Here is a 25,815-nt window from a genome sequence, read left to right as displayed (position 1 = left end):
AGTGGTGTTCACCTTTGGTAGGTCACATTCTTCACTAGTTTGACAGCGCTGAAGAATGTCCTTGTTGAGATTCTTCAGAATTTCTGGCGAGCGAGCCAAGGATAACACGTCTTCATTCAGCAGCATCTGTACTTGGAATTCCTCATTGGGAGCATTAGCATTTCTTTCACAATGGCAAAGCACACATAACTACATTTGAGGCAGAAGGTACAATGGGACCAGGATGGAAAGTGAGATGGATCCGCTCTCCTCATAATCATGAGCTCTAAAGGGGCTCCTCGTCATTGAAACAGCTCGAGACAGAAAGCAGTGGAAGGATGGCCTCTGCATGAGCAAACCAGAGGGTAACTGCAGAAGAAACCGGCTGAGACCTTTCCATCTGCGCTATCCTGAGACAGGATGCGTTGGTTATTAATCATATGCCCATACCTTCTTTTTCAATATTGTTTCAGATCACTCAACTATTCCAATACCTTTGTGTTGTCTTTGGCAAAACAGCATACTAAGGAAAATTTTAAAGGCTTACTAATTTTTTCCTAGAAGGTTCATTAGTTTTATTATGTACATACTATATACAGGCATACATACGCATATACACACAGACTGCTTCCTCCCACACAAATATGTGCACCAGTGTAAGTGCAGTGCCCATCCAGACCAGAAGAGGGTGTTGGATCTCCTAAAATAGGAGTTACAGGTTGTTGTGAGCTGCCTCATGGGTGCCAGAAACTGAATGTATCCAGGTCCTGTGGAAGAGTAGCATCGAGAGTAGCCATTGAGCCATCTCTCTAGCCCTAGCCAACAAGATTTAACACTTTTAATTTCTGGGTCGAATAAGTAGGTGGAAAGAAACTACCCAAGTTGAATCTGTATTTGTTTACTGGAATTTGGGAATAATAGTAATAATAATGACAACAACAATAATAATATAATAATAAACCCTTTTAAAAAGCTTTCTGAGTTTTAGATTCAGGTTTGAAGGCTTATACGTGCTAAAGGGCCTCAGAACTGCTTCCCACTTCAGGTACAAACATCCCACAACGGCCAAAGAATCTCAATAATCTGTCAATCGTTCTTGGAAGGCACCCCACCTTATGTCTGCGACCTCAGAGGCAGCAGCTCCCAATGGCAGCGCGGCCACAGCCCGAGCAGGAAGGGGGCGCTGCTGTCCGCACAGCAGTGCTTGGAGCTGGTGCAGGGGAAGGCCACATTATCCCACAGCTGTGGTCCACTGGGCCAGCACTGCTCCCTGGCCATTGCAGGGCCCTTGGGCCTGCAGCTCCTTCTACACACACAGATCCTCAGGGTCACAGAGTAGCTGATGTTGTGGCACACCAGTGACCAGGAACCCGGGTTCAGGGGTTGACACTGTAGAGAGTTCCTGCTGAGCCCCGAGGCCAGCCAGGGCCCCACCTGCTGAACCAAGCGAGGCAGCCAGGGCCCCACCTGGATACTGGGGAACCCCTTCATGTGTTTTTGTTGTTTCTTGAATTTTGTTTGTTTTTGAGACAGGGTCCCTGGTGGCCTAGGCTAGCTTTGACTCTGATTCTCCTGCCTCAGCCTTTGAGTGCTGAGATTAAATGCTCTATGCCACTATGTTTTACTAACGTGCTTAGTTGTTTTAAGATTTATTTATTATTTATACAACATTCTGCCTGCACACTAGATCTTGCTATAGAAGGTTATGAGCCACCATGAAGGTTGCTGGGAATTGAACTCAGGACCTCTGGAAGTACAGCTAGTGTTCCCAACCTCTGAGCCATCTCTCCAGGCCCCAGGTGCTTAGATTTTATACTTGTTTATCCAAAAGGTGGACAGGCAATGTGTTTGTTTTCATATTTTTATTACACTTATTTTGTACGTATGCGTGGGTGTGCCTGTAGGGCTGAGAAGAGAGCTTGTGGGAGTTGCTTGTCTCTTCCACCATACGTGTTCAGGGGGACCAAACTCAGCTCCTTGGGGCTCCTGCCTCTACTCACTCTGCCATCTCTCCAACCCTTAATGTTTTCATTTAAAGAACTATCCTAAGCAAGTAGAATTGGAAAGCCTTAATGGATCCTCCCCCTCCTCACTAAGCTAGGTTTACTTGTGGTTTCTATACGTACATACATAGTATTTAGTCTGGACCGATGCAGAGACTCAAAGAACCCAGGCACATGTGTACCTACAAGCCTTTGCACATACACAGCTATAGAACGATGCTCTGATGTGCAAATTCACCTGAAGGGCTGGGGCTGTATGTAGCTCAGACCCTTGCCTTACCATGTGCAAAACTACTGGTTCTGTTCTCAGCTCCACTAAAAGGAAAACAAAGATGTAAGCCAAGGAAAACCAAAAACCCTGTTGGCAAAAGTTACTGAATCTCTGGAGGTTATCAGAACGTGCTGGAGCTGGTTTGGGGAAGTCTTTCTCAGGGGCCAGAGGGACGCTAGCATTCGGTGTTGGTAAGCGAGGTGTTGGCTCTAGATGGCACAGCGGCTTTGGTGACTAATGATTTCCACTACAAGGCCCCATCTTGGTTTTACCCGCTGTTGGTATATAGAACTCCTGACTATTGCAAAGCAGAACACAGGCTGCTGAGTTTGAGGAAGGCTTTCTCACCTTTGGGGTTATTATTCCATGAAAAGTTGATGCAGACATAGACACATGATTTTGTCAAGTTGTATTTTAATTCCCTTTCTGCTGGCAGGGATAAAAAAAGTTGTATTGGGAATTAGAAAGGAAAAGGTGGGTCGGGCATGGTGGTGCAGCACTTGAGAGGCAGAGGCAGGTGGATCTCTGTGAGTCCTAGGCCAACCTGGTCTACAAAGCAAATCCAGGCTGCACAGAGAAACTCTGTCTCAGAAACAAAACAAGCAAACAAAAAAGGTTGTATTCTAAATGCCAGTGGGGCAGGATATTTTACTAAGCACCTTAGTTCAGAGGCAACGCCCACAGCCCTTCCTTGTAAACACAGAGCTGTAGGCTAGGGATAGAACACTTTTCCTTTCCTTACTGAACAAGCCCACATGGCAGAGACATAAGCTCACTTCTAATACCACTGCCCTGAACCTTCTAGCAGATACTTTGCTATTCTGTATTTCTTTTCTTGTTGCTTACAATTGTTGCCCAGTTGTTAAAGTTGTAAAAGGATTGTTAGGGAGTGGGAGACGGAGGTGGAGAAAATGCACACTTTCGGAAACCAGGATCCATTTATTTATTTTGGAGGCCTCAGGAACCCACGGCAGTGTGCGTGCTGTGTGAGTTCCCCTGAGCCTATGGGGAGGAGTTACAGCCCAAAGCTCTGGTTTTTCTCAGACAGGACCTCAGACTGTACATCATGATGGCCTGGAACTTGCAATCCTCCTGCCTCTGCCTCCCAAGTTCAGGCACCACTATTTAGCAGCCTTCTTAACCTTGGCCAAGTCGGTCCGCTTTGTCAGCTGTAGTTTTCTTCCTCGTATAGATAAAGTTCTGCCCGCGCTCCACACCGTCTTGCTTTGAGGTTCAAATGGTACTGCAAGCACAGAAACCTAATTTATAAAAATATCTCCCCTTTGACCCCACCCTTCTTTCTTTTCTCTCCCTTTCCCTCTCTGGCTGGAGAGCAAATCTGGGGCTTTAAGCAACCCAAGCACTGACTCTACCACAGGGCCCCCCCAGCCCTGGCATCATCTTGTATTGGAATGGAGTGGAGTTCTGAAAAGCAGGAGGCAGCTTTTGTCTTAGTTTGCTTTCGATTGCTGTGGAGAGACACCACGACCAAGAGCCACCTGAGGAAAGTGTTTCTTTTAGCTGATAGTTGTAGCCCACCACAAAGTCAGGGAAGTCAGGGCAGGAGCTGACGCAGAGGCCGCGAAGGAGCGCTGCTCACTGGCTTGTCCCTCATGTTGTTCAGCCTGCTTCCTTACACACCCAAGGCACACCTGCCCAGGGGTGGTAGCACCGCCCACCTTTGGCTGGGTCCTCCTATATCAATCATTAATCAAGAAAATGCCCCACAAAGATGCCTAGAGTCCAATCTAATGGAAGCAATTCCTTACTGGGGAGTCCCTCTTCCCAAATAACCCTGGAATGTGTCAATTCAACAAACAAAATGACCCTCCCCCCCACCCCCTAGAGTCAGGCCTCTCTGTGTCCTTGTACAGGTTAGCTTCTCCACACCTTGCCTTTTTTATTTTTATCTTTCCTTTCAGGAGGAATAACAGTATGAATAGAAATAATGTACCTCATAGCATTGATGTGAGCTTGGAATGAAATGACGCACATAACCCTCTCCCAACAGTCCCCAGCATGCAAGATATACTGTGTTTAGTCAGTTTCTTCACAGTTAGCGCAAAAACACCTGACATAAAGCTTAAGGGAGGCATTCTTTTCATTCACCAAGTCCATCTTTGGTTCCTGGGCTCTGTCTGGGCTCCCCTCAGACTTGGGGGTTCCCTGCCCACAAGGCAGACTGGCACGGCGGTGGGAACACGGGCACCTCATGTCGCTTAGGAAGCAGAGAGTCAGGAAGAGGCCAGGGACAAGATAACTCCAAGGACTGGCTCCTAATGACCTACTTCAGGCAGATAGGCCCCACCTCCTAGAGTTCCCAGCACCTCCCAAAATAGCATGCCAGCTGGGGGCCGGGCATCAAATACACGAGCCTTTCTGAAGGACACTACTTATCTAGACCATAACAGTTAATAAACACAAGCAGTAGCAGCTGTGGGGAGGAGAGAACGAGGGGATTCCATTTGGGGGGCGGCAAACACCGAAAATCAGGGTCAAGGGGGCACAAGGTAGAAATGGGAATTCTTCCACGGCAGTAGCTACAGTTGGCCCATCCAGGAAGGCTACACAGCAGAATTGGATTTTTCTAGGTGTCTTTGGAATCTTGCACGGTCCAGCAAGAGGGTGAAGAATTAACTGAAGCTTTCATCTGACTGTGGGAGCACAGGCTTCAGGAGGCACAGACGTTCCACACACCCGGGGACGGAGAATGCTCTTTCTTAACATAGGACAGGGCCTCCAAAGAATATTCAACGTGCCTTCCGGGAATAAGAGACTATCTGCTCTAGTGTCTGTAAAGATGTGGTTGGTCAGAAGGTCTACTCACTCTCAACCGAAGTTCTTTTTAAGACGTCCGGAATTGAAGAGATTAATAATTTCGGGCAGGGGATGAGGAAATAAGGAGGAAAAAAAATGCTTTCTAGAGGTCAAGTGTGGTCTAGCATCCTCATCGGGTTGAAAAAGGAAACTGAGGTAGGGAGACGGCGCTGTGTACTCAAAGTCAAATAGATACATAGATTCAAGTCTCGGAACTTTTCTATAGCTTTTCCCCCTGAAAACCCGAGACTTCCCTACTTTGGCTCATCTGGATGAGATCAGGAAGAAAATTGTAGTTTTTGTTTGGTGGCGGCTTCTGAGAGCAATAAACAGGTCCCCTTTAAGGGCGTCCTCCCGTCCGGGGTCTGGCCGGCTTTGATATGCCCCCGGAGTGCTCCCGTTGGCCGTTTTGTGTGGCTTCTCGCCCCTTCCAAGATTCCCAGCCAATCATCTCTTTCCTCTGCTACACCGTTGGGGCTTTCAGGAATGTACCATATGGTCGGTGCCGAGTGGGGGAGAGAGCAAGAGGGAGGGAGTGGCAGCCATGCCTTCCTTTACCTTCTGCTCGTGACCTGTGATTCACGGATGGAGCCCGGTCCTGGGGGTAGCCGGCGGGTCTCCGAGAAAGAGAGGCCTGGGCGGACTGCGGGAGCGCGGAGCGCGCGCGCCCCCGTTGGGGCTGGTGGTCCGGCCTCGAGGGCCGCAGCCCCCGCCCTCCCATGTGCTGGCCCCGCCCCGGCGGCGCCGCTCCTGCCGCCGCCGCCGCCGCTCGCCGCCGCCGCCGCTGCCCCGCCGGACGCTGCGGGCTAGCGCGCTGGGGCTGCGGCTGCGTGTCCCGGCGCGCAGCCGGGTGGCCCCGCCGGCCACGAAGACGCAGCAGCATGAAGCAGAGGTGAGCGCCGCGCTCCCGGGGAGCGCCTGCATCCCGCCCACGCTGCGCCTCGGCGTGCCGGGGGTGGGCGGCTGGCCCACCGGCGGCTTGGGCGCGGGTGGCCGCGGCGCCCCGATGAGTGGGTCGGAGACGTCCCTCCGGGGCAGCCCCGGGGCCCCGACCCGCCCTGTGACCCGGCGCCTCCCTCTGGCGGACGCGTGCGTCCGGAGCGCTGGCGGGGCTCCGGCTCCGGCGAGGAAGCCCCTCTGCGCTTCCCGCGCTGCAGGGCCCGCGTCCGGGTCCCTGACCTCCAGGAGTCGGGTGCTAGGTCAGGTCGCGTCCCAGGGGGATGGGGGGCCCCCAAAAGAGCCACCTCGATTGTAGGCGCGGGACTGAGCGGCTCGGACTGGGTGTGCCCAAGGAGGCTTTGTAGGGGAGAAGACCCAGCCTGGGGAGCAGGGCTGCGCTCCCCGATGTCCCTAGGCTGGAGCCCAGCCGGCGCAGTGTGTAGGTTCGTTATGGCAGGTGGCCATGAGAGAACTCTGACATTCTCCTATGGGGTAGACTGAGTGGGCTGCAGGCAGCCACCGAGGCCTCTTATCTCCGCGCCGCCCCCCTCCCTAACTGCCTTACAAAGTGACAACACTGTTGGAGGTCCCCGTGGCACAGAAGACACCCCTAGCTTAAGAATAACCTTGGAGGGCCCTACCCAGATATGGGCTTGTCTGGGGTTTGCAGACAGCCGGCGTGATGGCCCATTGCAGGTTTCTGGCTCCTCTGCTTGGCAGGCGGCGCATCATCCAGCTCTTTCACAATTGTTGCTGGGAAGAAGGGGTCCTTCAGGCGCCTCAGCGCAATCGGGGGCGTGGGTCAGCCTTGTGTCTTGGCTGATTTTTCTCCTGAGCCTGGAGACAAAGTTATTTCCAAGAATACACATACCATGTCCGTATTGCTTTGATTTTGGTGCTTAGTTCAGGCATAATTACAGCCTGCGTGAAACGGGTTAATGCAGAGCAATGGAGATTCATTATGGACGGTGGTATTTTTGTTTGTTTGTTGTTTGTTTAAAGTGTGCCGAGGATGGAGAGAATAGCATTTAAACGGCAGGACATGCGTGCGTGTTTGGGCCCCATTTGTTTGCCACATACACAGGCGTTTAGGTTGACGGTGAGAGAGTGAGGTTTTATGATGAGAAAGACATCTTCCAGATTGCTGCTGCCAGCAGGAATAAGTTCACTCATGACCCGGCCACAAAGGATGCTGTTCACTGTAGCCGCCTTCTGTGAGCACGGCTCCCAAGGGCCCTCGAGAGGATAGATAGCGTGAGTTCCATATTTGATTGCCACATGCACTTTCAAGTCAGTTATTTTAGCCTTCCAGCGAGCTTTTCTTATGCTTGAGGTTGTAAAAGTCTTAAACTGTCTCTTAGTGGTGTACTAAGTAGTGTGTGTTGATTTGCAGAATTATAGCTGAGGCGGTTTGGTTGGTTCTGCAAAGAATCGTTTAGAACTTGGACCGTGCCACTCAGCTGGAGCTCTTTTCTGTGTTTAGCGCAGCGCTAACTTGAAATGTCTAAAACTTGACTGCCAACCGGTTGGGGTTTTCCTCCTACCAGGATGTTTGTATTGTGTGGTTTCTAGGTGTCGGAGAGAAAGTGGGCCTTGGAAATAATGTAGGAAGTGTGGGTTGCACCGTGCTGAGCACGTAGTAGGTGTTCAGTTAAAAAAAAAATAGACCTTTCTTTCCCCTTTGATTGGAAGGCCTGGGTGGGTGTGGAGTTCCTCCTCGAGACCCCCCCCAACTAGGAGATCAGCGCTCCTTTCCTCCCTCTCCCACTTCTTAGCTTTCTAGACATTTTAGTAGGAGGTTGTATGTGGGACACATCTGGATTGGGAGAAATCAAACAAGGAACATTGAGGTTTTTCATCGGCCTCATGCATTTTTCTTGTTGTTACTGTTTTGTTTTGGTTTTGGTTTTTCAAGACAGGGTTTCTCTGTGTAGGCCTGGCTGTCTTGGAACTCACTCTGTAGACCAGGCTGGCCTCGAACTCACAGAGAGCCACCTGCCTCTGCCTTCCCAGGTCCTGGCATCAAAGGTGTGTACTACCACTGCCCAGCTGGTTGGTTGTTTTTCTAGGGTTCCTTTATATGTATTTCAGTCTGGCCTTAACTTGCCAGATAACTCAGGCTGGCTCCCCCCCCCCTTTTTTTTTTAAATAGGGTCTTGTATAGTTTGGGCTAACCTTGAACTCCTTATATAGACAAGAGTGACCTACCTGATCCTGCTTTGAAATGGCAAGGGAGCTCCTGATCCTCCTGCCTCCACATCACGACTGCAGAGATGACAGATGTGACCCGCTATACCCAGCAGTTTGTTGCATTTTACCTATTTACTTTTATTTACAGGGACATGTGCGTATGTGTGTGTGTGTGTGTGTGCCACATGTGTGCAGGTGTTCTTGGGTGCCGGAAGAGGTTGTTAGATCCTCTTGAGCTGGAGTTACAGATGGCTGGGAGCTGCTGCCTGACATGTTGCAGGTAGCTCAACTTCATTGTTTTGGAGGAGCAGTAAATGCTACTAAACGCTGAGGAGTTTCTCCAGGTCAATGTTGCCCAGTGAAAGAAAGAATGATGCATGGTCTGGAGCAGATCCCGAGGACCGCTCAGTAGGAAGGCTGACCCTTTCTTTGATCTGTTGATTACTCCTGCAGGTGAGGGTTTTACTCCGAGGACTGACATGCCCAAGTGGAACTAGAATCATTACTTAGTTTTTTCCAGGCACTGACATCAGAGAAGTGGCCAGGGTGGCCAAAGCTGGACCAGCAGGCGGGAGTAGCCACTTAACTTCTGTGGACTCTGCTCTGGGCTCGGCAAGGAGCGGACAGTTTTCCTCCTCCCTTCTTGCGACTGGTCGAATGAGCAGATTAAAAGGCTATCAGAGCTAATGTGCTTGGGAAAATAAGAACCATCACTGGTTTGTTTATGTTGCGTGATATTGGGTGTGACGTTTTTACAGAAGCCAGACTCTGGCTTCCCTTACTGCTTTTTCCTTGAAGACGTGAACTTCTTTTTCTTCCTGGTTGGTCCTCTTTGGAGGCAGGTGCTTGGGCCTCCCTCAGCTTGGCAAGTGCTCCACCCCTGAGCCACACCCCCAGCCCCTTGTCATTGATTCTCACTCGCCTGTAATGCAGTCAGGTTACAGTACAGTGTTTTCCTAATTTATAGAGGAAGAAAAACGGAAGTGATGTGATTGGCTCTGAGTACAAATCCATTGATTCTTGAGTTAGATTTTTTTTTGTGTGTGTGTCTTATATTTCGTTGATGCCTTTGGAGGAAAACATTGTCCACAACCTTCTTGTTTGTAAGCACTGAGAGGTCGGTTTATGGCAGACCACTGTACCTTTCTGAGTGCTGGTGAGCAATGTCTGTCAGTGAGCAATGTCAGCGATTGCCTGTCAGTGCCTGTGCTAGGTCACACCAGCTATTTACTGCTCATAGCTGTATGTAACTTTTTAAAAAAGATTTAAAAGACTTTATTTTTATTTTATTTTATGGTGTTTTGACTGCATGCATATCTGTGCAAGGGTGTCAGATCCCCTGGAGTTACAGGCAGTTGTGAGCTGCCATGTGGGTGCTGGGAATTGAACCTGGGTCCTCTTGAAGAGCAACAAGGGAGCCAGTGGTCTCTACCGATGAGCCATCTCTCTGGCCCACTGTGTATAGCATATTCTAGGTATGAGTCCTGCTTCATCGATGACAAACTAGGGTCTAATGAGATCCCAGGGGGAAGGAGAGACAGAAAGCTGTGGCTGAGAGTGAGGCTGCGGTCAGACCTACAGTTGCTTACTGGGCAATTTTGGAGTCCTGGCACCTGTTATCTCTCCCTAACCCCTACTGGACAGTCATTGCTTTGGCTGGGGGGGGGGGGGGGCAGGGGAGGACCAAGACAACCAGAACTGAATAAAATTGAGGAGAGTGACGTGTTTAATAAAATCAGACAGGACAATTAGGAGTAGAAAGAGTGGAAATGGTTCAAGGATGAGAAAGTGATACTCTGGGTTTTGGAGACAGGGTTTCTCTGTGTAGCCTTGGCTGTCCAGGGCTCTTTGTAGACCAGGCTGTCCTCGAACTCACAGAGGTTGGCCTGCCTCTGCCTCCCTGAGTGCTGGGATTACAGGGGTGCACCACCTCTCCCAGCTCAGAAGTGATACTCTGACCTGCAGCCTGTCCTTAGTGCTCAGGCTTTTGTTGTTGTTTTGTTTGTTTGTTTGGTTTTTCGAGACAAGGTTTCTCTGTGTAGTCCTGGCTTTACCGGAACCTGCTCTGTAGACCAGGCTGGGCTTGAACTCACAGAGCTCCTCCTGCCTCCGCCTCCTGAGCACTGGGATCAAAGGCGGGTGTCACCAGACTAGTGTGCAGGCTTTTTCATTGGAGAACTGGCTTTTTTTCCCTCAGGTCTGCAGTAAGGCAGATGCTTCTTTTCTGCTTTAGCTAGGAAGCTGGACACCTGCTTCATTTTCGGTGTTTAGCTTTCACAGATAATACAGGACATTATGGGAGTTTTGTGGGGATTGTGGGGGACATTGTTTGGAAATTCCCTGCCCTTCCAGTCAACCCCTCTGTCAATCTTTGGCTCCGTTTTCCAGAGTCCTCTGATGAAATGGGGTTGGGTGGCAGTGGGTGGATATCACCCACGGAGGTGCTTTGGCACACTGTTGGGCTGGATGATGTTGCTGTGCCCGTGAGGCTCAGTCGTACAGTCGTATGTGGTCCATCATCTGTTTTCTTCCAGTGGTTCATCTGTCTGAAGGCTGAGTTGATGTAACCGGTGAAGGCAGGAAAGCAGTGTTGGTCAGCCCTGCTGTTGAATGACTTTAGATGAGGACAGAGGATGGCTAAGGCTGAAGAAATGAAAGGAAGGGGTCATTAGCGTAGAGATGGGAGAAGAGAAAGGGGGCTGTGGCTTCTACCTCCGTGAAAGCTGGGAGGATCGAAGTTTCTGCTGAGCAGTAGGAGCTGCCAGTGAGAGCAGAGTTTTGAGTCTGTCAGAGCTGCTTCCCTCTGGAGTGTCTAGCTCTGGCTGAAGGGAAGGGGATGATGGCCAAAGAGGGGCTTTCTGTCCTGGGAGGGGCTGCGGGTGCTGTTACACTGTATATGCAGTGAAAAGACTCATTCTGGGAACTCTGGGAAGGGGGCACTGCCACTGACTTTACAGCTTTAAAATAATGGTCAGGGCTGTGGGCGGGGCCTGTGGTAGTGCCTTTGAACCCCCTAGCACCATTTGAACTGAAAGTTCTCCTTTGTTTGGTCCAGTTTGCCCTCTCTTTCTTGCCTCTGCCTCTGGAGCCTGGGGAGGAGGAGGAGAGGGGAAGAGTACCCCGCTTGTGCTCCCCTGTGATTGGGGATTTCAGGGTTCTGGGATGGGAAAGGGAGAGGTGCTGGAGCTATTGGGCTAATATCCGGTCACATGATCATGGTGGAAGACACTGGAGAGCCCTGACTGCAGACTCTGTCCTCAGTGCTCTGCAGATTCCTTGGCCAGCCTGGGTGAGGAGGGTGGTGGTCTCAGGATTCCCATGCAGGCCTGTGGCTCTGTACCTGTGACTCTCCATAATCACACTTCTCCCTTTCCCCTAGAGTCACATGACTGAAAAGCCCTTGGGAGATGGGATATTCAGCATCAGATGACTTGTCTGTCTATCTGTGTGTGTGTGTGTGTGTGTGTGTGTGTGTCTGTCTGTCTGTCTATCTGTCTATCTTATGTCTTTGAGACATGATCTCGCTATGTCACTCTGGGCCTGGAACTGGCTATGTAGACAGGGTTGGCCTTGAACTCAAAGACCCTCCTGCCTCTGCAGGTGGCGGAGGTGTGTCCCACCGTGCCTGGCCAGATTTCTCTCAGCTGTTCCATTCTGGAGCATCTGGAGGACCGGCACAGACCCTGGTGTGAATCCCAAAGGGCAGGGCAGCCCAGGGCAGTAGAAAGGTCTTCAGGGGTCATGGATCTGTGCTGTGGGATCCGGGTGGTGATGAATGCAGCCCTGTTGATACCTTTTCCTTCCTCTACTTTTTTGACTCGGGGAATTTTTCTCTCTTTTAAATTTTCAGTGATTTTATTTTCTGCGACTTTGGGATGTATACGGTGGTTAGTGGAGTACTGTGTGTGTGTGTGTGTGTGTGTGTGTGTGTGTGTGTGTGTGTATGCGAGTGCATGCGTGCATGTGCCGTGGTACACAAGTAAGGATGAGAATTGGGAGTTGGCTCTCCCAGGCCATCACACTGTGGTGCTCACACACCAAGCGCTTCCATCCTCTGGGCCACCTCACCGCCTCTGGCGTAGGTTTGTCGTTCTCAAGGCTCAAGCCCAAATCACCGTCTTAGTTTCTTTGTGGCTAAGTGGTAGTCTGGGGAACCCAGCCACTGCGTCTAATTAACTGGCAAGTGGGCTTTTCGAGTTGAGCCCTTTACCCAGTTAGGCCTGGACCAGTTGGACTCATTTATTTCCCTGTGAAAATGGAAAAAGGAAGTATTTAACCAGACCCTTGAATTCTGTCAGGTTGTTTCCAAAACAGATGGGCTCTTCTCAAACCCAGTCTTGCAGAGGTAGGGGCTGGTGGTGGTCAACTTTATGTCTTTGCTATTTGCCTCTGACCAAGTGGACCTGATGGTCAGTGATGGAGAGTAGCCACCACAGTCACTGCTTACCAGAGTGATCACACATACTCTGGGTTAGCTGTTTCATGTACACAACGCCAGCCATTTCCTCCTTCCCCCCCTGTTTTACAGTCAGGACACTCACTGTTCCAGAAAGGTCATAGCCATAAACCCAGTAACTTGTATAAGCTGAGCCTACAATTACCGTCATATAAGATGGACCAAAGGAAGGAGGGTCGAGGAGGAAATAGACAGTGGTAAGTTGAGCCAGTACCTCAGGATTCACTGAACACCTGTGCCCAGCCCTGGGAGAGAAGATGGGATAAGGAGAGCTCCTGGCCTTTGTCACACTCGGGAGCCGGAGAACAAAGAGAAGGGAAATTCCCTCGGGGCTTCAGGTGGTACTCACGCTTGATGGAGGCTGCAGGAAGTTACCATGTTTGTTCGAGGGGGGGGGCAGCCCAGTGCCCCTCCAAGGCTGGCTTTCCTGTCTTCTTGCACATTACAGGGAGCTGTTCTGCCCTCCACCTTCCCCCTGTGGGGGGCTGTGGCTGTGGCTGGGATGTCTGTTTTGCCAGCAGGGTTGAGTGGTTTTGTAGCTCTTCCCCCAGGACCTTGACTGCAGGAAGGGCTGAGCCACCGCCCCTTCCTGAAGACTGCCATCGGGTCCATCACCACTGGGGAATCTGTTGGCTGGTGCTCTTGTCCTTGCCCGGCTACTCTGGTGGCCGCCCAGGCCTTCCTAGAAGAGGTGCTGCCGGCCACACCCCGTCCCAGGTGTTCTGACAATGCTGGCCACTTTGGCGTTTAGAGCCATGTTAGAACTGCCAGGGTGTCTTTGCAGCCACGACTGCGGCGCCTGTGCCTGCTACAACCGAGGAGTCCAGGTGGAGCCTGGTGGTGATGTTTCAGGCCCCTCCCCTAAGCCTCCACCTTTGTTCTCCTGAAGTCACTCGCTGCATTCGGAGGCTGATTCGGATGAAGGCCTGCTTGGACCACTTATGCTGAGTGTGCTCAGTGAAACAGTTCTGCTTGTGGTTTGGTCTTCTGTTTTCTAAGACCTTTGGGCCACTTTAGGTCCATTCCAGTGGAAATTGCCTGTCCCTCCTGGAAACAAGTCAAGTGTCTTCCAGCCTCTGCTTCTTGCGTAATGGCTTGATCCCAGTTGGTGACCATGTTTGGTCCACACCACTTATGAAGAGTTTTCTCTGACCAGTGATCCCAGAGAAGTGCTCATGGACTCAAAGGTGACGTATGGAAACGTGCCCCCTCCAGTAAGATAGTCCCTGTCCGTATTTCTTGGCTTACGTGGACTTCGTCACAGTAAAGGAATGTTGTGACGTAATTCCTTCTCTAGGAATATGATGTTCATCTGTCTGTGACCTTCAGCATTTTGATCTTTCACCATCGGTACAAAGGATGGCTTATCCTTTTGTTTTTGGTTTTGGCCTTTGAAACAGGGTCTAGCTATGTGGCCAGGCTGGCCTTGAACTCTTCCAGAAGCCTGGGGTTATAATGTGAGCCACCTCCCCTGCTCACCTGTCACATTTACCTGCCTTCATCTCTTTATCCTATTACTTACTACCTATTGCAGCCTCTGGGGCACAGAGGCCACTGGTCTTGGCCTTGGTAGCGTCCCTTGGTACCGGCCCGTCATCTTGGCCATTGCGGAGCTAGGTGCCATCATGGGCTGTCAGTCGGGGTGTGTGCTGTGTTGTCATGGGCTGGCTGGCCCAGCTTGCGCTCATCCGCATGCCCAAAGTCATCTGTGTCTTCTCCAGCTGTCCCCGTGTGTTCCCCGTATGGTCGCCTGCCTTTTCTGTTTGTTTTCAGGTTATTTTGCCACCACTTGTGGGCTGGTTGAGCATATGCAACAGGCAAGGTAGTCAGGGAGCAGGGCAGCGGGGAATAGGTAGGTCCCCCTCAGTAAAGGAGGCCGAGGGATTTTGCACAGTGTTAGGCTGTGGGTTGGAAAGGGATCCCATCTCCCGGTGTCTATTTATGATGAGGTCATCTTCTCCTTGCACACTAGTTATGTGATGCCTGCCGAGTAGGTTGGGAGTGTAAGGCCTGAAGAGGGTGGCGACCTGCCTGAGCTCTCGTGGCGGATACAGGGCGGCTCTCCCTCGAGAGTAGAGGCGCCAGCTTATGTGGTGGTTAAGAGCGTGGGTTCTGGAACCAGACCGGAATGTCCGGCAGCGTGTCCGTTCCTTCCCCCCTCTGGGCTCAGGTTCCTTGTCAGGATCATGGGGTAGCCGATGGCACGCCCTGCCGACAGCCCTGCTTCCCAGTCACAGGCAGGCAGACTTCCACCAGGCACAGGGCGAGCACACAGTGGTGGTCTTGGTTGTGTGTCTGAGGCTTGCAGCGCAGGCCTGGGGCTCTGGGCTTCCGTTCAGGGAGGGAGCAGCCCCCGGACAGCACGACTGTGAGTGTGTTTGGACTGTGCAGTGAGTCAAGCCGGGCTTCTGTGCAGAATCTTGGAGAGAAGAAGTGCCGGCTGCAGGGGGAGCTCACCTGTCTGTCACTGGACCCTCCATTTCGGTCCCATGGGGTCCACTCCCACCTGCTCCCTTCTAATGGCCCCTGCTCCTGCTCACTCTCTGGTTACTGTCCGCCTCATTCCCTGCTGCTCAGCACTCTGTCCTCCTACTAACCTCTTGAACTTCCTGCAGGGATGTATTCACGAACTTAACTGATCGCAGCTCTTGACCTGCTTCACTGTACTGGGTTTTAGGGCCAAGGGCAAGCTCTGAGAAATGTGTGTTGTCTCCACGTGTGTACCTGCCTGCTTCAGAAGGTATGGTACTGACATAGGCTTTCTGTGTGTGAGCGCATGTGTGTGTGTGAGTGTGAGCGTTCGTGTATATATGTGTGAGTGTGTGTGTATGAGTGTGAGTGTATGTGTATATATTTGTGGGTGTGTATGTGTGATTTTTAGTATATGTGTGTATGTGTGAGTGTGTGTATGTGTGAGTGTTGTGTATGTATGTGTGAGTGAGTGTGTATATATGTGTCTGTGTGTGAGAGCCGATGTGTAAATGCAAAAAAGGTCTGGTCGGTTGCTTGGGGAAAGCAGGCATGCTGACAGCTGTACCCTCAGAGTCAGTCGTGGGCCCAGTGCTTGCTTAGGTGTTCCATGCATGGCCAGTTGTGCGTCATCTGAACCTCACAGGCGAGGACATAGAGATGCCAGCCTGTGTCTAAGGACACTTAGTACACGGAGGAGAGACACCTTGGGTTTGAACCTGGTCCACCCTGACCTACTAGGTCACTGATAAGATTGGTTAGGTGAGAATAAGGGTTTTTCTTCCTTTCAAATCTTCAATATTTTTTTTATATAAATGTTTGCTCATTTAGTAATTTCAGCTTTTTTCACACTTCACTTTTTTTTAAAAGGTTTATTTATTATTTATACAACATTGTGCCTGCATACCAGATCTCACTATAGATGGTTATAAACCACCATGTGGTTTCTGGGAATTGAACTCAGGACCTTTGAAAGAACAGTGAGTGTTCTTAACCTCTGAGCCATCTCTCCAGCCCCCACACTTCATTTTTTTAAAATTTGCTTTTTGAGAATTTTGTACTATGTTTTGGCCATATTCACCCGTACCCCGACTCCTCCCACATCTGCACCCCCTTCTCTTCCCGCCCAAGTTGGTGCCTTTTTGTCGTTCCTACTCATCAGGAGTGTCTGTACCGCACCCCGATTCTCCCAAGGCTCGGGGATCGCTGCTGAGGGAGGGGTGGAAAGAGCGTCAGAGCCGGAGGCTGTGGTGAATGCAAGGAAACAGGTCCTCCACACACACAGCGTGGAGGCCTGCAGGAGCCCCGTGCAAGCTCAAGCCAGTCCATTGAGGGGGTGGGTGTGACCACCCCCACCCAGCAGCCATTGGAAATTGCTAGTTCCTGGGAGAAGGACAATCTTAAGGGTGTTGCCCCAGGTGGGTTTAAGGCCACCTATCCATTTGAGTGTGGGCAGCACAGAGGAGAGGGCACGTGACGTAAGCAGCAGCTTAGAGCCGAGAGCAAGCCCAGGACGTTGTGGCCCTGAGAGGCAGCCCTGCGCCCTGGACACTCAGCTTAGTGCTTGTGAGCGAGAACCACTGTGCTAGGCTCTGCCTGGGCGCTTGGGGTTAAGATGCATTCTTCTCCTCGTGGACTCTTGGCGTAGCCAGGGAGACAGGCACACAAACAGATGACTCCCCCAAAGTGTGGCTGCAATGAGAGGTGCAGTGGGAGCTGAGCAGAAGGATCCAGGAATTCCTCCCAGAGCCTTGAAAGGCAGACCAGTGTTCAGATGCGGAGGGCTTCCCGAAAGATGAGAGCAGCCGTAAGCAAGCACGTGGAGCCTGTCTGTCCCCAGGGTCTGCGCACACCTCGGCACACTTGAGAGCCAGTAGGTTTATGGAGGTGGGGGTGTGCCCAGAGAAACAGCCTGGAAGTCATGTTGGAAGTCAGGTAGCCAGGTAGGGGAGATGGGAGAACGGGATTGTTGTGGAGGGTTCGTCAAGAGAGTGAGCTTTCTCAGTTCTGGGGCCTCTCGGATGCAGCTCCTCAGTTCTGCCTTTGTGACCCCTGGCCTTTCCCAGCAGGCTTTGTGTCCAGATAGATAGGCAACTGCCAATTGAAAGAAACTTCGTCCGTATCTTGGGAATACACTGGGCTTGCTTACTGGAATTTTCATCACTACGAAGTTCCACTTGAGTAGGGGTGATGGCCTCCCCCAAAGCTGTGTCGGTGAAGTCCTCACCCCAGTCAGCCTTCCACTTCTGTGCTGAAGTGGTCTCCCACCGCACACAGCTGGGGCAGGATTCCATGCGGCTGGGAATCCCCCGCTTCCACAAGGGAGTATTAAAAAGCCCGACCTTGTGAGGGTCTCATGATGGCAATGCTTTTGTCCACACCCCGAGGAGCCTTCGAAGAATATTTTGAAGATGGTGCAGGGCAGATTGGTGTGGCTACAGGCAGCTGTAGTTTATGAAATATGAATTTCATGTACCTTTTCTCTATTACAGAATGAATCTTGATTTCCCCTCAGTCACTTAAATGTGTAAAAAAACATCGTTTAATCGGAGGTTGGACTTGGCCACAGGTTGCCGTTTGCCCACCCCCAGCATTTGGGAATAGTTCAGATGTAGCCCATGGTGGTGCACACCTTTAATCCCAGCTTTTGGGAGGCAGAGGCAGGCGGGTCTTTTGACTTCCGAGGCCAGCCTGGCCTCCAGACTGAGTTCTAGGACAGCCAGTGGTACACAGAGAAGCCCCGCCTCGGAAAACCAAATAAATAAATTGAGATGTGAGGCGACAAAGGATGTTGGCATTGAACATAAAGAGGAAGGGATCCGATGCCAGAGACCTCTTGGAAAGAGGATTCTGATTAGGTAGCAGTGAGGAGAGGGAGGAGCCCCAGGCAAAGCGGAAGCTTCTGCTTTGGTGCTTCCTGGCCCCTTTCGGTAAGGCTGGCTCTATTTCCGTGTGCCAGGAGCATGTGTTAGTGCTGGGGAAGGCCCAGGGTAGCTTCCAGGTGCTTGTCGGTGTATGAATGGCCTCATGGCTCTCCCTCGTGCTTCCTGGCCTGTCAGCATCTTTTGCTACCTTGGTTTCAGGTGCACTGGGCAGGTATAGACTGACTGTTTGCTGGGGCTGCCGGGGGAGCTTTCGGAGGGCAGGTATTCTGGCAAAATTTCCTATTTAGGAGAAGCCCCAAGAGCAGCACCAGAGTGAGTCCCTGCTGCCTGCCAGCGACCTGCATGTGTGAGATTTCATTGTTCACATTTCGCCCCAGTTGCTTTACCATTGCGCCTCCCTAGTCAGAATGCCTCAGCGCAGATTTATCAGAAGTGAGATTCGACGCACTTAGCATCCACTCAGAACTGTGGTCTGATTGTTTTTGAAGCTGGTGCCCCGTAGCTGTTACCGCTAGGTGACGGCCATACTCGTCACAGGAATGCCTGCCAGTTGTCCTAATGGCCAGGATTCTCCTGTCCTGGGCCCACTCACTCAGTGGGCCCCTGGGACAAGCAGTGGCTTGGAGGGAGGGCAGTGTGGGGCCAGCGAGTCACCCCCTAGCACTGTGCCAAACTTGAGCCGTCATTCTCAGCCTTCCTAATGCCAGTTACCTCCCCCCATCATGAAATTATTTCGTTGCTACTTCATAACTGTAATTTTGCTACTGTTAGGAATTGTAGTGTAAGTATCTGACATGTTACCCCGTGGGAGTTGTGACCCTCCCCCCCAGGTTGAGAACCATTGAACCTGAGGGTCAGTACTCTGCCTTTGCTCACGTAGCTCCTGCTCTCCCTGCCAGCTTCTGGAGGATGCCAGCCTACAGAGAGCTATGGACACGGCACCTGAGACCTGTTGTAGTTGGAACACATCTTCCCTTTTACTCTCCCCTCTTTCATTGCATCTCAGTCTCTGGCACATGATTTCTTCTAAGATGTCCCCTCATCCCAGGCTTTATCTGAAAAATGAAATGAGATTAAATTCCAGTAATTTACTTTGGAAATGAGGTGTTTTTGTGTGTGTGTGTGGGAGGGGGGAACCCTGACATTTCTGACTTGGGCCAGAATGATTTTCTTTTCACTGCTATAAAAAGACTGAAACCAAGCCGGGCGAGGTGGCTCACGCCTGTAATCCCAGCACTCAGAGAGACAGAGACAGGCTGATCTCTGTGAGTTCAAGGCCAGTCTGGTCTACAGCCAAGGCTACACAGAGAAACCCTGTCCTGGAGGGGAAAAGGAGTTCTGATTTGCTGTTGATGAATGCTTGGGACAGCATCCAGCACGGAGCCCGTCCTGTGTAGGTGTTTGGTCAAGAGAGCTTTTTTTGTGTGTGTGTTTCTTCCCGTTAAGATGGGAGCTTCATGAGGTCAGCCTGTCATCTGTCCTTTGCAGATCCTTGCCTGTCCTGGAGGACAGCCACAGAGCAGGCAGAGAGGACACATGGAGTGAGTGAATGGGCTGTGGGGCACATTGGCCTGTGAAGTGTCTGGGAGTGTCAGCATGGACAGTGTGTACACAGCAGAGCCTGCCCTCCGACCCCATGCCCTGTCTCTCTGCCTGTCTTACGGTAGGGCCGGGTGAGTTGCCTGCAGAATGGGAGAAGAGCCTGTGGCAGCCATGTGCACGCAGGCCTGGCTGGAGCGGCTTCAGCGTGTTGCTTCCTTTCCTTCCTCAGCATCTCTGGATGGAGTGAGTGATCAGGCAAGTCCCTAGTCCCAGGTTCACAGAAGGGAAGAACAAGGTGCTGGGTAGACAGACAGGCGTGATGCCACAGACCAGCCTGGAGCGGCTCCTGAGGCGCCGGGTGTTGTTAAACTTTTATGCCAAGTGGCAGGTTTGGCCGTGGGTGTATGATGTAACTTTAATTTTATTCTGAATTTAGGGATATTCAGGGCTAGAGGGACTCCTGTGTACTCTGAACTGAGAGACAGAATGACCCATTTGTTTTTGCATGTTTTTTTTGTTTGTGTTTTGTTTCACTGTTTTTGAAATTTGATTTTTCTCCCCACCATCACCTGTAAGCTCCATGTTACATCCCTAGACTTCCAAGTGCTTCGGTGAGTGTTTTTGAAAATAGGAATATTTTCTATGGTGGCTATTATTGGTTTGTCAACTTGACTACATCTGGAATTAACTAAAACCCAAGCATCTGGGTACACCTGGGAGGAGTTTTTTTTTTTCTTAATTAAATAGTTTGAAGTGAGAAGACCCACCTTTAATCCGACGATGCACCTTTAATCTGGGCCACACCTTCTGTTGGCCTCCTATCTACTAAAGGGACATAGAAGAAGGAAACTCTGTCTCCACCTGCTTGCTTTCCCTGCCCCGGGCAAGTCTATTCCTTTCCCAGCATGAGAGCCTACTTTTCAGAACTCTGGCATATACTCAAGACCAGTTGATACATCCAGCTTGTGACCAACTACTGGATTCTTGGACCTTCCATTGGTGGGCAGCCATTGCTGGACTAGCAGGACCGCAGCCTGTGAGCCCTGCTAAGAACCCTATGTATGTCCTAATAATTCTAACAGTCCTATATAGGTTTATTAAAGTTTTATTTCCCTCGAAAACGCTGATGAATACCTTCTCCCAGATGATTTTCCCCCCAGCACTGGGGGGGGGGGAAGGACTGCAAGGCCTCACACTTGCTTAGTAAGCATTCCACCACCAGGCCACACACAGCCCTGTAGCCATTCTTAAATAAGAAAGTTAACAGGGTGTGAAGAATTCGGGGAAGGTGGGCCAGGGGTGGGGGTGGGGGGGCAGGAAGGCAGACGCGGCATCCTGTCAGCTGGGCCTGGGTCAGGGAGGCATCTTTGCCTGCTGTAGACCTGAGGCATGGAGGAAAGTGTGGCGGTGGTGCTCCACCTTCCCAGCGAAAGCTGGAGCACTTCGAGGATCCCACGTACGGCTCCCCTCCCCAGAAGACAGTGCAGCTTTGAACAGTATCTACAGCGGAGACCCTTCCCCTCCCCCTCAGCTCCCCACCAACCCAAACCCCAGTACCTCAGGCTCATACTCCTTCCCAGGTTTTTGGTTGCTACCTCACTCCCCCCCCGCCCCCCATTGCCATTCGGGGGTGTGATAGTTCTGTGAGCCTCAATGGAGAGCGCCTGAGCCTCAGGCTGGCAACCGCCAGTGGGTGAAGCCGGGAGGGGTGCTGCAGGCTGTAGGCCTGTGGGCAGTGTGACTGCTGCTAGATGATAAGGGAGGAGCAAAAAAAAATAAGGGGTGGGGTGGGGTGGGGGTGTATGAGTGTGGCCAGAGCTGTAGGTGCTTGTGTGGGTCATGTGACACCCACAGGCGGGTGGGCGGCTCACTCGCTGCCATTGGAAGGTTGGGTGGGGAGGAGGGCTATAGTATTCTTTTGGGAAGCAGGCACATAGGAGTTGTCCTCTTGCTTGTCCACCTTGTAGCGGTTTTCAATGTGTCAGGGTACCCTTGTCACCTAGGCGTGGGTTACCTGGGGCGGGGGCAGCTGTGTGCAAATAGTAAACAGTAACAGGGTGGGTGTGACAGAAGGTGTTGGGGGAAACGGTCACTTCTGCTAGGGGACAGAGGTCCCACACGCAAACCTGTGTGTTTATTTCCAAAATGTCCCCTTCGTTCGCCTGCCCGTAGTGTGTGGTTGTCAGTTCTGCCTGGGGGAAGACTCCCAGGGAGGGACTAGGCCCAGGATTCCCTCTCCATCATCAGGGGCCGTGACAGGTGCCTTAGAAATACATGGTGCCATCTGGTGTGGTGGCACACGTCTGTAATCCTAGCACTAGGGGAGTGGAGATAGGAGAATCGACCTACACAGGCTGCCGTCTTTAACAAACAAGAAAGGAAGTATGTGGTACTCTTTCCTATCCTCTAGGAAGCCACAGATTTGGCGAAGAGACTGGGCCTATGTTTTGGGGGTGAGCTAGACTGGGGGAGTGAGCTGAAGTAGGGTTCCCGTCTCTTTTAGGCAAGGACTATCTTAACGAAAAGTCGCTGAGTGGGGCCATGGAGATAACTTGGTGGGTAAAAAGCCCTTACCACTGAAGGGTGAGGACCAGAGTTCAAATCCTCAGGCGGGAGGGAAGCGCATCCCGGTTATATGGACAAAGTACCTGAATGAAAGTGTGAAATCCTCTACTCTCCTGATCCCACCCACATACCTGGCAGTCCAAAGAAAACGCTTAAGCTACACAATGCCATTCTGCTACCTGTCATATTTGCTGCGCCATTTGTGTCACATGGCCTTCCACACTCACCAGTAGATCCTATGTCCCAAGCGAGACGGGGAGAACTAGGGGTGCTCAAGAGAATCTGCTTGGTGACCAGGGTCAATGTAGCTCCCTAGGGCATAGGAATACTGGGTCCTTCGGGGTCACAGATGGGGTGACTTTTGAAATGTGTTATTTCACAGTCGTAATTTCTTCTGTGTCCGTCTTGGCTCTCTGTCTCCATGCCTAAATTGGGACAAGTGGATGTGTTAGGTTTTTGTTTTTGCGCGCAGTCTGAACAAGCAGTGTAAATCACATAGCTGGGAAGGGAGAGGCTGAGGCATGAGAATGGAGATATATAAGGAGCAGGAGAACCGGGTAAGGAGAAGGGGTGAAAGTGGGTTCCCTCTTTCCGAATACAAGGAAGTTTTGTAGGAACTGTTAAATTGGGAGCTGGTCGAGTAGGGCTTGTGACAGTTGCAGTGAGCCCGAGGGTCTGTGGTTCGGCGGTACAGTGTTTCGTGACGTGCATGAGGTTCAGGTCCTAGCACAAAAACAAATTAGTTAAGAATGAAATTAGGGGCTGGAGAGGTGGTTCAGGGGTTAACAGCAGTCGCTGATTTTGCAGAGGACCTAGATTGAGTTCCCAGCATCCACGTGGCTGCTCACATCCACCTGTAACTCCAGGTCCAGGGCATTCGATACCCTCTTCTGGCCTTTGCGGGCACCAGGCACACATGTGGCGCACAAACCTACAGGGAAAACATTCATACACCTTTAAAAAAAAAAATCTTTAAAGAAATTTAAAATAAAACGTTCCCAGGTCTGTTCATTCAGTGTTGGCCTGGAGGGGTCGGAATTCGTGGATGGAATTCGTGTAATTTTGAAGCGAAGTGTGGCGTCATACCACTCCCGTCCTCACGGGAGCTGCTTCAGTCAGCTGGGTTGACGGTGGGTGGCAGTGACATCCAAGAGGCCGGAACTTAGGATTCTACTTCCGTCACAAGGTTGACCCGAGCCTGACAGTTCTTTCCAAGAATCGCTTAGGCCTCTGTGTTCGGTGCCCGCTGGGTACATACTTCCGTACACTGCAGATAAAAGTGACACGGCTAGGTCTGGAGGCCGTGGAGTTCAGACCCTTGAGTTTTGTTTGCTCTTCCTGCACCACTGACCGTGCGTCCTCCACACAATGCATCGACTGACACCCACCCTGAGAGACTATCATAGAGTCAGTGAAATCGTGCCCCAGAGAAGAGCTTCCGAACTAGTGCCTCTCACGGAGTAGAGGCCCAAGACACGCCAGCTGCTTCCGCTCTTAAAAAGCAGACAAAGCGTTAGCATGGACACAGGCTTCTCCAGTAAGGTTCTCAGGTCCGGTAGCAGTGCCAGCAGTGACAGTGTGAAGACAGCAATACCACTGCAGACGTCTCTGGTTTGTTGAGCACCTCTGTACTATTAGGTCCCTTGAAGGGTTTCCATGTATGTGGCCTTATTTAATGTTTCCATGTATGTGGCCTTACTTAATTCTTTTTTTTTTCCCTCATTTAATTCTTGTAGCCATATGCAGAGTGTTTCTCACCAGCCATGTTTGAGGTGCATGCTCACACACCTCACAGGGTTCACATACCTTGACTATGTTCAGCTGGAGCTTAGGAATGGGAGTCATTCTTTGCCCAGAGCCTGGGGAGCTCGGGATTCCAGGTCTTCTGACTTTTCTGGTGGCAATTATGCCTTCAGGAGAAGGCCGTCAGGGGATTTGTCCTTTGAAAAGCCCCAGGGCGTGAGGATAGAAGGGTGGCTTGTGGCCATCAGCCTCTTGACCCATCTCTCTGTGGCCATCTTGTGTCTCCAGGGTCTGGTGACCGCCTGTGTCTTGGCTCACTTTGGAGCCTAATTATGAATTCTCCAGGAACAAGGCTTTCCGTGAGGCTTCTGCCATACCATGAGTTGCGCCTTTGTTGTTGTTAGTCTTTTTTTTTTTTTTTAAGCTTTTAGAGACTAAGGTCACCTGTAGTCCCGGTGGCCTTTTGACCTTGCTATGTAGAGTATGACTTTGAAGTCCTGGTCTTCCCCTGCCTTGGTCCCTCCCTGGCCCCTCCCCTTTCCAAATCTTGGGATTACTGGTATGTTCCGCCATACTCAGGGAGACAAGGTCTTCATACTTGGCTGTCCTTGAACTGTCTCTGCCTCCTGAGGGCTGGAATGACAGGTATGAGCCACCAAGCTTGGCTTCTATTTACTTTTTTTTTTTTTTTAATGTGTTTATATGCTTGTAGAGGTTAGAGGACTTACTGCTGTCTTCTTCCACGTGGTTTCTAGAGATCAGCTCATGTCTTCCAGGCTTAGTGGCCAGCTCCCCTACTTCCGCTGAGCCATCTTGCAGCCTTCCTTCCATCTTGATGGCATCCTTTGCAGCATAGCACTGCCTCTGCCACTCTCCAATTTTGTTTTTTTTTTTCCACGCAGTGAGTCTTGGCCATCCAAGGGCAGCTACCAGATGGGAGAGACGAGAGTACAGATAACCTTTAAGCCCACACGAACACATTTTCCTGCTTCTTCTTGTCCCAAGCCAGCTGGATAAGCTGTGGTCATACACCCCATAGGGAGTTAAGATTAAAAACCCACAGCGGGCAGGTGTGAGTGGAGGCGGGATGAGGGTCTGCCAGGAAGAACTGGAGCCTGCCAAAGCCCTTCGTGGGCCTGGTGCAGCCTGGCATGGGCACCAGGTGAGCTTCACATAGCAGGGTGTGGCCTGCTGGGCATGTGCAGACTCAGTAGGGGTGCCTGCACATTAGGTATGCGGGGCTGGCGGGAGCTGCTCAGGGAGCATTGGCATGATAGGTTGCTTTGGCTCTGGCACTGCCAAAGGCTACATACACTGACGGGTCAGGTTACTGTTGCTGTGGGAACCATGACCTTTGAAATTTCCTGGCTTATGCCTGGAATTTTTGCTTGCATAATGCTGCAGCAACTTGGGTTCCCCCTCCCCCTTTCTCTCTTCTCTTTGGCATCTTTTTTTTTTTTTTTTTTTTTTTTAATTACAGCAAATCATAGCTTTCTGCTGTCTGTCGTTCTTCCTCCTGTGGCAACCGGTTTTAGTCACTTTCTTCCTAAAGCGTGTCATCTGGGACTGCAGCCCGGAGCCCTGGACTGCCCATTTGATCTATCTGGTCTCCTAGAGAGTCCTTTGGGTGGGCCTCGCTGGAGCGGATAATGGTCTGGGTGCTGTGTGCAGTCCAGTGGGCTCGGCTGTGCTCCCACTGCGTCTCCGTGAGCACCTGCTCTCCCTGTGTCTGCGCCTGCTGGCCCTGCCCTGTGCGCTTGCTGTGCTCCTGGAACATGCCACCCAGCCGGCTCAGCTAATGCTCTGCAGATGTCAGTTTCCGCCTGGGGTCCCACCCTCTCGGAGGAGCCTGTTGACACATCTTAGCTTGAGGTTATCCTTTCCAATGAGCTGCGACGCGCTTGGCGGAGCCAGGTGGAGCCTCAGGATATGTCTTCTTGTATCAGATCCCTTTTA

The 25,815-nt window shown here is 51.3% G+C and overlaps 1 protein-coding gene and 1 long non-coding RNA gene across 13 annotated transcripts in view; one reads left to right on the top strand and one right to left on the bottom strand.

The window, feature by feature from the left end:
- The window catches only part of Mical3 (microtubule associated monooxygenase, calponin and LIM domain containing 3), a 184,564-nt gene that overhangs the window by 10,115 nt on the left and 148,634 nt on the right, over positions 1 to 25,815 (top strand). The gene's annotated exons all lie outside the window — the stretch shown is intronic.
- Positions 3,173 to 5,785, bottom strand: LOC132654277 (uncharacterized). Its single transcript, XR_009591939.1, has 2 exons — positions 5,629 to 5,785; positions 3,173 to 3,496 (listed from the first exon to the last, which is right to left on the bottom strand). It is a non-coding gene; the product is annotated as an uncharacterized LOC132654277 (long non-coding RNA).

Source organism: Meriones unguiculatus, chromosome 5 (genome assembly GCF_030254825.1).
Source record: "Meriones unguiculatus strain TT.TT164.6M chromosome 5, Bangor_MerUng_6.1, whole genome shotgun sequence".
NCBI classification, from domain to species: Eukaryota; Metazoa; Chordata; class Mammalia; order Rodentia; family Muridae; genus Meriones; species Meriones unguiculatus.
Note: the sequence above shows the minus strand (reverse complement) of the source record. Positions and strands in the feature narration are given on the sequence as shown.